Source organism: Gorilla gorilla, chromosome 15, assembly GCF_029281585.2.
Source record: "Gorilla gorilla gorilla isolate KB3781 chromosome 15, NHGRI_mGorGor1-v2.1_pri, whole genome shotgun sequence".
Classification (NCBI taxonomy): Eukaryota; Metazoa; Chordata; class Mammalia; order Primates; family Hominidae; genus Gorilla; species Gorilla gorilla.
In genome coordinates, this window is record NC_073239.2 from 91,329,801 (window position 1) to 91,344,927 (window position 15,127).

Sequence of the window (15,127 nt, forward strand, 5' to 3'; positions counted from 1 at the left end):
CTCTGGGAGACTGTACTACATTATCCCCAGAGGCAGCTTCAGAATAATCCAGCAGAAAGCTCCGGCTTTCTGGAACCACACATTTCAATGGGACAACCGAAGAGATGACCCCATGAAATCTGGGCTTCGGTCCCTGCTCAGCCACTTATTAGCAGTATGGCCTGGTTAGCATGTAACAATCCCCTCCCTGTCCCTCGGTTTCCTCCTCTACCAAATGGGAGCCATTGTCCCACAGATTCACAGGGTTGTCTTGAAAATGGAATGAGATCATGGGTGTGCAGGCAGTGAAAACATCTTGAGAAAGGTCTTTAAGACTTACACAGAGGTAAGGAGTTATTAATAGCCTCATTATTATTCTTACCCAGAATGCCCATGGCAAAGCAGCATGTGGCAGCCCCAGCCCCCGCACCCCACCCTTCCATACTATTTCTGTACCTGGAAAGCAGGTTCTTGGAGGGATCATCCCCGTGTGGGGAAGAGGGTGAATGCTGGGCAGACCTGCCTCCACTGGCTCTCCAGCCTGCTCCTCCCTGGGCACTCTCCCCAAACCCTGTGATTCAGGAGGCATGGCCAACCCTGGCCCACTACCCATCTGGAGGGCTTCGGATGGTGTCTGTCTCTGTCACTTCATTTGGTGCAGTAGTGGTGCTGGTGAGGTGCTGAGGGGAGCCGCTAAAAGTGGTCAGGACAAGTCTCATCACTTGGGCTAAATCCTGGGGCAAGCTGTCTTCCTGGGGACCTCTGATCCACCTTTTTTAGACCCACTCGATTCAGAGTTCAGTTAGGCCGAGGCACGAAAGGAAGCAGCTTTCATGCCGATTGCACATTTCGAAGTGAGCGGCTCAAGCCGGCTCATCCTACCTCTCCTCCCTCTTTTCTTCCAATGGCCCCACCATTGCCTGGAGAGTGGAGAGCTCTGGGCAGGAGTAGGAACAGATCTAGGTGTTTCTCCTCTCCAACACCTCTCACTTCCTTGCCATGCAAGTGTGATGCTTGTGAACATCAGTTGGCACACACCAGGGAGCAGCAGAGAGATAGAAGTATCCCAGAGAAAGGAGGAGAAAATCAGATAGGTGGGTGGGTGATGGGTGACCCCATCTTCCATAAAGCCCTGGAGGCAACATCCGGGTTCTGACAGCCAGCAGAATCCCCCAGAGTATAAGCCCCAGGACTCCCAATGGAGGGCCTGACCTCCCCAACCCTGGGCCTCATCTTTCAGCTCCCCCTGGCCCTCACCCTAACCTGTGAACATCAGCCTGAGGGCTGAACAGATCCATAGAAGTGGGGTCTTCACTGGCTTTGGGAATAATCAAAGCCCTAGGGTCAGCAGAGCAGTGGGTACAGAGGAGAAAAAGCCAGCAGAATCTATCTGCAGGTCAGGGAAGGCTGGAGCCTGGAGTGAGGTGTCAGACCAAAGCTCCACCAGCCCGGTCCAAGGATCTCTCCACAAGAGGAAGGCCAGCAGCAGCTACTGCCAGTCTCATAGGAACGGTCCATTATCAGAGAAGCGCAGCCTGACTGCTTTGAGGCGGTCTCGTAACTCGGCTTAGCTCCCCCTTCCCATTCGGCCAGCCAGCTCTGTGCGCTGCTGACTTAAAACGCTGCCCTCAATTCTATCTTTAGCTCTGGCTGCGGGAGCCTGAGTGACAGGCAGGGTGGGGGCTTGTGCTGGGGGTGGGAAAAATTTGCAGCTACCAGGTTTCCTGAGAAGGTGGCATTGATTGCAAGGAGCAGGGCCCATGTCATAATCACAGAATCATCTGTGACCAGTGCAATGGAAAGCACAGAACTCCATGGATACTGGTTGGGTGGGTGGATCGATGGATGGATGGATAAATGGATGCATCCATGCATAGATGGAGCAGAGGCCCCAGGGAAAGGATGAGAACAGGGCCAATTGGTCCATTGACCAAGGCATGGACCCTGAAGGAACTCTGCATGATATTAGGCAAATGACTTCCCCTCCTGGCCTCAGTTTCTTCATTTGTAAGAGGGGACGAGATAAGTGGTTTTCAGGCTGCCTCCAAGGGCCATCACCACTGCCTCCACCACCACATCTCCTCCCCAGCCTCCCCCTTCATGAACAAGGGGCTGCTGCTGGGCTTGAGCTGGGAGGAAGGGAAGTGATGGCTCCACAGGGCTCTCCTCCCGCTTCCATCACGGCTGCTCATTGGTATCAACCCTGAACATTGAGCTTCCTGGAAAAAATTCCGTTAGACAAAAGGTCCGGTGGCTAAAGAGTGTGATAACCACTGGGTTAAACAACCTTAAAGGTTTCTTCTGACTTCTGGAGCCCCTTGGAAGCCATTGCTCAATCACACATTGGAAATGTTTGGGTTGCTGTGGATGGCTCCAGGGGCGACACCAGAATTAACACAAGTTTTCCTGGAGACAGGAATAATGAAGACCCTCAGATTTTACCCTTCCTTCCTCTCCCTCAGAAACCCCTCACACTTCACAAGGGGGAATTCCTTGGGCCATGTTGACTGCAGAATGTTTCCAGGTTACTGGCTTTGGGTGGAGAGGTGGGATTCTGTGTAAATGCAGTTTTCTCACACTTTTCTCATTAATGGGTCACTGTGTTATTTCCTTTAAAATTTTTTTAAATTTAAATTTTTAGTAGAGACAGGGTCTTGCTATATTGCTCAGGCTGGTCTTAAACTCCTTGGCTCAAGTGATCCTCCCACCTTGGCCTCCCAAAGTGCTGGGATTACGGGTGTGAGCCACTGCGCCCAGCCTGTTATTTCCTTTCAGAAGCTTGAGTGTCGCCCACCCTGTCCTCTCCAGCATAAGGGTCCTGGTTGGGGGTGGAGTTAGGAGTCAGGTCCTAAAACGAGGGCTAGAAGGGGCAATGTCCAAGTCAGCTGTGCTCCCACCTACCTTAGGCAGACGCTCAGTACCTTTTCAGCCCCAGGAGAGGGGGCAGGGGGCTCAGATTATGAAGTTCCCGTCCACCCCCAGAGCAGCTCAGTTTCCCAAGTGCATTCAGACTTGGCCAAATGAAATTGCCTTTTGCAGGAGGTGGCAAGACTAGTCCATCAACTACTTCTCACCAGGACTGATATGAAAATCCCTTATCTGAGCAATAAAACACTGGCAAGCTCCCATTCAGCCAAATATTTTTTCCAATAAGAGAAAGTGAAGTGCCCAAGAAAGGATGAGGAGGGATTGGGGGGAAGCCCTGGCAGGGCAGTAGGAGCATGGATTGAAAGGGGCTGATGGGGGGTGTGACCCAAACCCCCAGCCAGGCCCAGGGGAGAAGTGAGTGGAACTGACGTGGAGCTGGAGAGGAGACTCCAGGCAGACACAGTTCAGAGAAAGGTGCCAGGAGAGGGAAGTGGAGTCAGATCCATCCATCCCCTGTCCATCCTAAGGTGGCAGGACCCCACGGCACAGCAGGCCTTTGTCTGAGGTCCCAAGGTCCAGGGGGATCTAGTGGCCAAGCATCCTGGGGATCTGGATGCAGCTTAGAGTGAGATCCATGGAGCCCAGGGAAAGACACCATTGGCAAGGCAGGAAGGCTCCCTGTGCAGAGGGAAGCTGGGCCCGCTGCACTCCTTGTTCTTTCTCTTGGCCTGACCTATGAAAGGAATGGGGTGTGACTAGACCTTGGGCGAGTTACTTTAGCCCCCTGTGCCTCCATTTCCTCCCTTGTCAGATGGAGACTCTGCCTCCATCACAAAGAGCCAACCCTTGACTTTGCCTCCATCACAAAGATGTTCTAATCCAATCTGATGACAGATGTGAAGGTTTTTCTTTTGAAATAGTAGAACTGCTTCACAGGCATTACTTGTGGCCAGAAGGGTGGGGTCTAGCGGCCTGCTCTTTGCTACTTTTGGGCTCTCTTCTTCCTGCTCTTATGGATTTGCACCTGGGAAGGCCAGGGCCTCTGTCTCTCCCTCATTTGACCTTCCCTTTACCTTCCTACCTCCCTTCTCGGGGACGTTCTCCTCCCACTCCTTTTTTCCCTCAACCTTTATCCTGGCCACCCTCTGGCAATGAACTCCCAATAAGGCAAATGTTCCTGCATGGACCCTGTGTTCCAGCCTCTCAGGCCCAGCTCTTCCCCCACACACACTGCAGTGGGATCACGATCCCCCTGCTTGGAAACCTGCTGCTGTGTGCTCAGGTGTGCATCCCACATCATGCCTGAGTTACTCATCGAGGACTTGCGTGGGCCCACTCACCTCCCACTGACCCAACCACCCCACACACCAGTCTTGTAGGACATGGCCTTTCTGTAGATAGCTTTACCTCCTCCTGCTTCCAAACCATCGCCTCACCCACCACCCTCAATGTCCTACCCTTTATCTCTGCTAAATCAAGTAACTAGCCTTTGAATAATTGTCTATCTCCTCCCCTCCAGGAACCCTTCCCCAAATAACCTCACTGTATCTTGTCTTCCCTTCGCTTGGACACCTTCTGGTCTATGACAGGATTGGTTATCTCTGTAGTGTGAAGTGTGTGTCTGTGCATCCTGTCAAGGCCCTTGGGGGTCATCCTTCCCAAAGGGGACATACCCACTGGCTCCCCACGGTGAGGTTATATGGGCTGCAGACCGACTGCAGCCTCATTGTGTAGGAAGAGGACCAGGTCAGGTTTGGTGTCTAGAAGATGGCAGGACAGCACCCAGTGCAGTGGCTGCAGTAAGCTTTATGACAGTGACACATCGCAGAGCCTTTTCATGTCCTTTGTAGGGACATGGATGAAGCTGGAAACCATCATTCTGAACAAACTGTCGCAAGGACAGAAAACCAAACACCGCATGTTCTCACTCATAGGTGGGAATTGAACAATGAGAACACTTGGACACAGGGTGGGGAACATCACACACCGGGGTCTGTCGTGGGGCGGGGGGAGCGGGGAGGGATAGCATTAGGAGAAATACCTAATGTAAATGACAAGTTAATGGGTGCAGCACACCAACATGGCGCATGTATACATATGTAACAAACCTGCACGTTGTGCACATGTACCCTAGAACTTAAAGTATAATAAAAAAAAAAAAAGAAGAGGAAAATGTGGCCACATGGCTTTCTCCTCTAACCCTAGACTGCAACCCTAGGCATCGCCTGAAGTTGTAGATGAGGTGCAGAGGTCATCACCTGTCGCCCGAAGGGTGGTTTTGATTGTTTGTGTTCCCTGCTCATTGCTAAGGGATAAAGGCTCAGGGGCTACTTATGCTCACAGACTGGGCTCAGCACACAGTCCTGACCTATTTTGTGGCTTTAAATTCAGAGATGCCAAGAACACTGTGTTTTTGCTGCTAAGTCTGGCAACTTAACCCACAGTAACCTTTAGGTGCTTTCCAACCCTGGAATTTCTTTGCTTATTGTTCTGGGTGGAAAATGAAAACCCTCTCTGCCAGCAATTAATTTACAGAAATAAACAGGATTTCTGCTTTTCGTGACAAAGACAGTCCCGGAATGCCAATCTTAGGGCTGCCAGATTGCAATTTCAAGTGGGTGCAGCCAACATGGTTACAACCTGCAGGTGATTTATCGAGAAGGTTATGAGAAAAGGAGAAAATGCAGTCACGAAAGGAGAAAATGCAGTCAGGAGGAAGTGGAGAAAGGCATTGTCTAGGAGTTCTTGTACTCATCTCTAATTTCTCTGGCAACAAGTCTCTGTGCCCTTGGCCTTCTACCTTCCCTTTAAAAAAAAAAAAATTGCTGATGATTCTTGTTTTTTCACTCTGTTCTATTTGACTTATTTCCAGCCCTTTCCTGACATGGGTGCAGCCTGGCCCCTGCTTCCAAGCCACATCCCTGCCTGATGGCATCTCAAAAGCATTTGTCACCCAGAACCCTTGGCTTGCTACATTTTGCCTGTGGGTCTGGTCCCTTCATCTAAGAGCTGCTCCTGGGGTGGTTGACTGGATACACTCTAGAAACAACATCCAGACTGCAGAAGCAACCTCACTCCTTCTCCTTCCCTGGATACTGAATGAATAGGGACACGATGCATTGGAAATGAAGGCGGTAGGCATAGAGCTGAGACACAGACTTGCTGAGAAGCTGGAAGGATTTGCTCAGGAAGGAAGAGTGGCATGGGTTTGGGGATGAAGGCTCCGAGTGGCACCAGCCAGGGACCATTAGAGATTATGTTGGGGGAGTTAAAAGCAGTGATTAAGTCTGAGAACATTGTCTCCTCCATCTCAGCCCCTGCTGAAAATCAATCCTTGTAATCACTACTCCTATCACCACTGCTGCTCTTCAAGGCTCAGCGCAATAGTTTGTTAGGTAGATTAGGAGAGAAGAGAAAGGACCCACTGGTCTTCCTCAGACACCAGCTTTTCCAACATCCTGCTTCTACTGCCTGCCTCTGAGAACTTCACTGTTTAGGGCTTTGCAGTTTGGATGCTTATCTTTCCCAAGACTTTATCTGCGCTGATCTCAGGGGTTCCCTGGGCCGGACAGTGAGCAAGTATTTGCTGTGCATGGTTTCAAGGTGCCTAGTGTTAAAAACGGACACAGCCCCATCTTCAAGGAGCTCACAGTTGCTCCTGGAGTCAAGATAAACACAGATAACAATGGAAACCTGCAGAGAAACTAGAGAATAATTTCCTTTAGGCAATCGCTGGAAGCTAAATGTTCTTCGTACTTTCTGCTTTCATCTTACTCTTGGTAACCTCCCCATCGCCTCCCTCACGATTCCATCCTGGAGTAGTTTAGACACAACACCCTGCAGAGTTTGATCCTCTCGATCCTCTGCAGAGAGACACGGAAGTAGTTCCAACTCTCTCTGGAGGAGTGGCCGGCAGAGGAATCTTGATAATAAATTCTAATTAACAGGCCGGGCATGGTGGCTTATACCTGTAATACAACACTTTGTGAGGCTGAAGCAGGTGGATCACTTGAGCCCAGGAGTTCGAGACCAGCCTGAGCAACACGGCAAAACTCCGTCTCTACAAAAAAATACAAAAATTAGCCAGGTGTGGTGGCGCACACCTGAAATCTCAGCTACTTGGGGGACTGAGGCTGGAGGATTGCTTGAGCTTGGGAGGTTGAGGCTGCAGTGAGCTGTGTTCACACCACTGCACTGCAGCCTGGGTGACAACGTGAGACCCTATTTCTCTCTCTCACACACACACACACACACACAAATCCTCACAATTTACAGACCGAACTAAGAGTGAGTTGTTTGCTATGGATTCAATTCAACATTTAATGTGCAACTATAGTGCACCCAGGGCATTGTGCACTATAGGAATGGTGGGTGGTACGAAAATGAGCGAGAGTTCTGTCTCTAAAGAGTGTGTCCTCCATGTGTTTCTAATATTATTTGATTTCCAAAACTTCAGTTCATACAGGATCCTTTGGAGGTACCCATGGTTCTCTGACTCTCTTCCTGAACTACCACTGAAGTCATAGCATTAACATATTTAAAATCTCAGATGAATTTTTGTAATCATACGAAATTTATTATCGACTCTATATTGGTATTGGTTTCGATATAAAATGATCCTCCTCTTCCCCAACCTCATACTCCTCAAGTTCTACTTATGACACTGGAGCAGCAGGAAAACGGACTAATTATATCCCATTTTTTGTATCCCTGGCGTACTATCTTACACCCAAGGAACACAAGTACCCCTGAGAATCAGAGTTATAGATACTCAATACCTATTTATTGATTTCAAAACCCAGAGAGGTGTAAGACACCAGGGCCTTGGAATTCTCCCTTTCTCCCTGTACATTTTTCCTTTCTTCACCCTCTAGTCCTTCATGCCTTCTGGTCTGGGACACCCCTCCCCTGGCTTTTACCTTCTTTCTGCACATTTCTTACAGGGGCTCCCAGTTTGGTTCTGGTCCTTGTTTTTGCATTTGGCATTGTGTTAGTTTTGAACACAGAACCATTTAGGCCCAAGGCAAATGGTGGCCCAAAAAAGATAGTTAATCATTCCATTAACTAATTATCTCAAAAACCACATATAGATCTGCTCCTTGGACTAATAGCTGTGCTGGAGAGTGGGAATACAGTGATGAGCAAAATGGAAATGTTGTCTCTCCCAAAGATGCCTTCAAGGGACTGGGAAAGCCAGACATTGATCAAATAATTATACCAGTATATAGTGTTGAATTGTGTCATGAAGGGAGAAAACAGAGTTCTATGAAAATGTATAGCAAAGTGTTTGATCTGATCTGGGGGAGGTGGTCAGGGAGGGCTTCCTGGAGGAAGGGACATTGCAGGAGAAATGAGGATGAGTAGGAGTTAACTAAATGAAAAGGGGTTGTGGGGCAGCATTTCAGGCAGCAGAGCAGCATGTGTAAGAGTCCTGTGGCTGGAGGAAGGAAGTACAGCCAATTTGAGGAATTGAAAGGAGACTGATGTGGCTAGAGCAAAGACAGAGAAAGAAGTGGTGTAATGTGGGCTGGAGAGTCAGAGGAGGGGGGCGGAATTCTAAAATCCAAATAGATCATGATAGCTGGGTATACACTAGGGTCGGGACGTCACCAAGTATGCTTACTCAGGTCCAGAGTAAATTAAGTAGGAGGAACTTTAAATAAAACCAAATTAACCAAGACCAGAAATGCAGGAGGAGGTAAATTCACTGTAAGAAATACTCCAGGCTGGGCGCGGTGGCTCATGCTTGTAATCTCAGCACTTTGGGAGCCCGAGGCGGGTGGATCACTTGATGTCAGGAGTTTAAGACTAGCCTGGCCAATATAGTGATACCCCGTCTCTACTGAAAGGCAAAAATTAGCAGGGTGTGGTGGCAGGCGCCTGTAATCCTAGCTACTCGCGAGGCTGAGGCAGGAGAATCACTTGAACTCGGAAGGCGGAGGTTGCAGTGAGATGAGATCATGCCACTGCACTCTAGCCTGGGCAACAGAGTGAGACTCCATCTCAAAAATAAATAAATAAATATATAAATACTCCAAAAAATCTCAGAAGATATGTTGGCTGAATGAATGATGGATAAATAAAGACCTAGTATATGATTAAGTGTCTCCATTTCCAGCCACTTTCTAAGCAGAGGCCTGACCTAGCTCTGCCTCTTCCAGAGCAAATCACCTCAGTACTCTTCCTTTTTGTTGCCATGGCATTCTGTACATGTGACTATCATGGCTTTGTCCCACTGGATTGCAGTGATGGTTTGCTGCTAGCTTCTCTCATTAGACTCTAAGCTCCTTGAAGGCAAGGACCATGCCCTACTCATTTTTTCATTCCCAGTGCGCAGCACAGTGCCTGGCACATAATAGGTGCTCAGTAAGTATTGGTTGAAGGAATGCATACTGTCCTGTCCATATAAATTCCACCAGACTTCATGATGATCAGGATGACACAAGTGTACAGCTGCCTAGGCCTCCTATACCCTCGGAACTAGAAGCCAACATTTCAGGAGAGCCAGCTGCATTACAGGCCTGTTTTGTAGCCAAAGAAAGGCATTCACTGAGTCAGTCTCAACCTTGTTCTTCTGGTGACCAAATCTGGGACCTTGTTTTCCTTGTGAGGTTTTCTGTGAGTGTGCCCAGACAGCTCATCAAGCCAATGGGATCTAAGTAGGAAAATCCAACGGATTAACAGCTAGTCCTCTGCACTAGCCCATAATATTAATATTCCCAGTATGAATAGCCTTTGTATTTCCAAACTACACATGCACATCCATTGTTTCCTTTTGTCTACACAACACCTCTACGAGGTATTTAGCTGAAAGAGGTTAAATGGTTGATCCATGGTCCCATGGCAAGTCAGTCAGGCCTGGAGGCTTTTTCTCCTACATTCCCCTGCCTTACTCCCTACCCCAGAAATTTCTCTGTTACCCACCTTGAAAGGAGATGGTTCTCAGTGGCCACTGTCTGGGAGATGCTCTGTGTAGCTCTTTGGGCCTTGTTCCTGCCGAGCCAAGCCTTGGCAAACTCTGGTGGGAAGCTGAGGGGGTTGGCCAGGAACTTCAGAGATTCAGTGTATGGGGAGAGAGAGTTGCATAAGCCGGGTCTGCTTTCTCTCTTTCTCCCAGAGGCAACCTGATGCAACTTGCAGCTACAGAGCCATCTTCATGGCTTCTTGCTTCAGCCAGAGCGATCAGGAGGGAGAGGCAGGCTGAACTGAAGACAGACAGCAGCCAGGAGGGGAGGAGGAGCCATTTCTGCCTGAGCCCAGGGCCAGGGAGCCTTCAGGCTGGAGACAAGCTGGTGTCAATGAATCCTAGAGACAGATGACAGCTGGCTTCTAGAAGATGTGAGCCCTGGCCCTGCTCTGGAGCTGCCCACTCAGGATGAGGCAATGCCGTGCCCTTCTTCAGGAGAATGAAGCCTAGCCCACTGTTACTCTTTTCTCCCCTTTGGAGACAAGGCTGCTGTAGGGTTAAATGGTCTGATCCAAGACCTACAGAAAAAAGCCATTTTTCCCTATTAAAAAAATTCATTAAACAATTGCTGAGGTCTAGGCATTTATTGAAAGATGAAAGGGTAGTCTCTATTCTCAAGACGTTTGCAGTCTAGTAGGAAGGTAAGCAGACACATAAAAATCATACATGAAAAAGAATGTGGTTAAGTGTCTTAAAAAGAGAGGGTTAGAATCTGGCTTAATGAAGGCAAACCAGAGTGTGGCATCAGAGAGGCCATCAGTCTTGAAAGGCACCTGGAATTAAATTTGGAAGACAAATGCATGGCAAATGCCTATGATTCTAGGCCACTGAGCAGTTTCCATGGCTGCAACCTTCCTTTTTTATCTAGGATGATAATAATAATACTAACGACCTTTCTCAGCTACTTATTATGCGTCAGGTACTGCACTGAGCACTTTGCATCCCCCACCTCACGTCATCATTAGAACCACCTGAGGTGGGTATATTCTTATCAGCCTGTTTTACAGCTGAGGAAATTAAGGCCCTAAGAGGTTAAGGAACTCATCCAAAGTCAAGCAGCTGGAAAAAGTTGGAGGTGAGATATAAACCCAGCTTGTACTTAACATTTTAAATGTTACAGAAATCTGTAAACAACTACTGCTTCCAAAAGTGAAAACCTCCCCACAGATTCTGGGGAAGTGCTCAATTGTCCTGTGGAGCAGTCCAAGTTCTAGTGGCATCTCTCTCTCTCTCTCTCTTTCTCTGGTGCCAGGCTCTTAGACTCTGAAGCTCCTGGGAGGGTCTGAGACTAACAATTCCAGGCAGGAAAAGGCAAGATTAGGAGAAAAAAAATCAGCATCACACATCTCAGAATTCTGCAGAACCAAGTGAAAGTCTCCTGGGCCCAACATATCTGAAATGGTCTCTAAAGCAAATGTCTTGGCCTTAGTCTCCATCCTAAGCCTCTCTGGAGTTCAGAGATTTTCCCCGCCCTCACAATATGAGTAACTAGAAAGCGATTCATCTGTGTCCATTTGCCGGTGGTTCTTCAACTTCCTTTCAGCGTCTCAATGCATCATAAGCTGTTAGTCCTGATAGAGGCTTTAGTGATTAGTCCAATCCCTTCAATTTGTACATTACACATTAACAGTGGTTAATGGAAGAGCTTCTGGGATGTTTTCTCTTTGTTTTAGTGAAAAAAACATCTTACCACTAAACACTAATGTGAGAGTTACTTTGATTGCAAAACAGAAAAGAATCTTACAACCATTGTGTGTGTACACTGAGAATCTCCATCAAACCTCATCTTTCCTATGTTGATCCATTTGCAGTATCCCCCTTTGTGGCAGAGGCATATGGGTGGTTGAGGGTGTAGTGGGCAGAGCAATGCATTTCTCCAGCGCTGAGAACAGTCTGCTGCTGCTGGCCTGCTCTCTGCTTTTTGATCTGGCACACCCAGCAGCTCTGCCATGTTCAAGGCCAGCAGCCATCCATATGTCTGCCAGGCTCCTTCTTGGCCTTACCCACTGGCAGTCAGAGCTAAGCTGATCTTTCTGCCTGCTGGCTGCTTATCTGGGACATATGATTTGTGGAGGACGGCCTGCTAGAAGGGAGCCGTCCTTCTCCAAGCCCCTGCAGGTGAGGGGAGCCGCACTGACATGCCACGTCTGCTCCAGAATCTCAGGCTCTTAGTCTCCATTTGCAACTGCAAACACCTGTGCTCTGTGGCTAGCATTGGGCAGTGAGCAGAGAACAGGCAGGGGAACACCTGCAGAAAGTAGAAGAGGTCACTGTTCTTCTGCCCCAGTCGAGAGGAGCTGGCCGGATCCACTCACCCACATTGCCCACCCTCTTCCAGGACCGTTGAGCCACCTATGCAGGCCATCTCCTGGTCTCCACCCTCCCCTCCACCCCTTTTTAGGAACCAAACCCCTGGTTTGGAGAGCCTGGTAGGTTCCCATAGCAATGGGCCTTTTAGCTGTTTCCATGGCAACCAACACCCAGACCATTTAGTTGCTAGTCAACTGACAGCTGTAAGTGAATCGGATTCAGTTTAGAATCTAGGGATAGGCTGAGGAATTCTCTTCAGAGAAAAAGACACAACCACCCAAAATGACTCAAATCCTTCAAAGACTTTCAGGCAACATCTGTGGAGATCCAGAGCCACTTTCTACTTTGGGTCACTCAACCCTGTCTCCCCCCAGCCCCATTCCCAACACACACACACACACACACACACACACACACACACACACACACACACACACCCTCGCTGAGTGTTCCAGGCCTTTAAATAAGGCATACCCCAACCTCTATTTCCTGTTCTGTCTCTTCCTTGGGAAAAACACTCGTTTAACGTGACTCTCACCTTGGCGACTTTCTTACACGACTCCTTTTTCTGTGCTAATGCTTTTCTTATATACTGTGACCCTGTCCTTGTACCAACCCATTTAACCATTGCTTTTTGGATTATCTGAAGTGAATGGCTGATCCCAGATCATTTTCTCTTAGTTGACCTCACCTATTTCAAGCCACTCTTCCTATGTCTGGAGGGTGTTCTCAGAGAACAAACTGTTTTTATCAACCTTTCCAAAGCATAATCAAGATCACCCTGTTTCTTTTTTGAAAGAGTTTGTGTTAAAAAAAAAAGATCACTCTGTTCCTTTTAAAAAAAGTCAACTAAGATTTAAAAACCAAATATGCAGGATTTAAAATTACTCCATGCTTGTTGCTTTTTATTAGTATGAAGATTTGACTGAATACTAGTCTTCATATTTAACCTTTTCCCAAACTGGAGATATGAGGTGTTGGGTTCCCTTTATTCTATAAGCAGGGGTGCCCCTCATTATTATTTCAACAATTAGAATCTGGGATTTATCTGTCCTGGAATTCATGTAAGAGCTGAGCCTCCAAGACCTGCTCCGTGGACTAGAAAAGCATGAGACGGTCATTGGAAAGAGTATGACCTTTTTGATATACCTAAGATTCAGTGCTTCTCAGTGTTTTAATGACTCACGGGGGCGTCTGTGAACTGTCTGTAGAAGACGACCTTTCAAACTTAATCCCCCCACGGGAGCCCTACCTAGCTCACGGCTGCAGGCTTCATGTAGCCTCGCGATGGCTGGCAAACAGTCACAAGCTGTTGTGTTCCCCTTTTGCTCTGATGGAAGGGCATAAACTAGCCGAAATACTTTTTAATTTCGATTTCTGAAATATCTACTTATACTCTTTGTCTTTAGTGCTTCCCCACCCTTTTCATTATCACTCCTTACAGGAGCTTTTATGGACCTTTTAATCCTAATCGACCACCCCACCAAATTTTAATACCGCAGATATAATATGTATCTGTTTATGTATTATCTGTCTATTCCTGCTTTACACATAAAAAGATTAAGACTTTTTGTCCCTAAGAACAAATTTTCACAAAGAATGCAAGTTATAAACAATGAAAGATATACAGTATTAAAACATTGTTTCAAATTTGAAGAATAAGTGGAGGAAAGAAAAATATATTTTAGAACTTAAATATGTAAATTATTTCCAAAATAGTTTAACACTCAAACTAGTCAGCTGTATCAAAATCAATTCTCCCTGAAGTAGGCACTGTTCCTAGCTAGAGGCAAGTACTCATTTTGCATGGTATTGTGAGTCCTGTCTTCTTTTAACACAAGGGCAGAGGAGTATGCAGGGCGGGTAGCTGTTAACTTCAAAGGAGCTAAATGGCATGAGAAATCTTCTGGGAATAGGGAGACAGTGGACACATGAGAATTGAGCTTTTCTAGGCCTTTCAGAAAGTTCTTGTGCACAGAGGATAGCCTCATCCTTCTGAGGAGACATCATCAAATCTCACATTGAACCTTCTAATTTTCCTGCTATTTGTAGACAAAGAACAATGTCTGTCTCCTAGAGTGACAGCTAACATTTAGAGAGTATATACTATAGCCAGGGTCATTCTAAGTGTTTTACATGCCTCATCTCATTTAGTCTTCACAGCCCTATTATTATTAGTCCTATTTAACAGATAAGGAGACTGACACACAGAGAGATGAAGTGATTTCAAGATCACACTGGTAGTCCTGTTAATTGTTGGTGCCAGGATTCAACCATAGGCAGTCCGAAGCCAGAGACCCACACAGCAGTTAACAGCCTCAGGAATTCACACAATTCTGATACATCTAGAGTCTGGCATGGGAGACAAGGTGGACTGTCACTCTAGACTCAATGTGACAGGATACACAAAAGATCTTAGGTAAAAAGTACACTGGTTGACTGGCTCCTGGCATTAACTAGGAAAGCTTGGCTGTTGATAACTGTATTCCTGATCCATCACTGTCCCCTGGTGGTTTTCCTGGGAAACTCACAGACCAAAGAAATCCAAGGGTCTAGTGAAATTAGTGGGATGAAAAGAACTGAATCAAATCAATCACTGGCTCACAAGCACTTTGTATGAATGTTCCTTCCTTTTGCCCTAACAATGGATGACCTAAGGTCCATGTTATTCAACTCAATTGTGAATGGGGCTGTAATCCCTGTACCACCTAAGAGCTGACTGCTAGTATACTGACTCAAAATAGGTGGCAAAATATATGCCCATGATTATACTTGTACTTTAAGATAGGAAACTCCAAGATTTAATTAATTTAGCCATTACTTGCTACAACTTCACATTTCATTTTTAAGCTTCTAGGCTTTCTTCACAGCAGTGTTCCCAAAAGATCACCATGCCTCATCCTAACCTGTAATCCCTAACCCCTACCTGCCCTCCCCACCAAATTCAGTTCCTTCAACCTTTCGGGCGTTATTATTCAACTAGGTGATTTTTACTTTCACTGC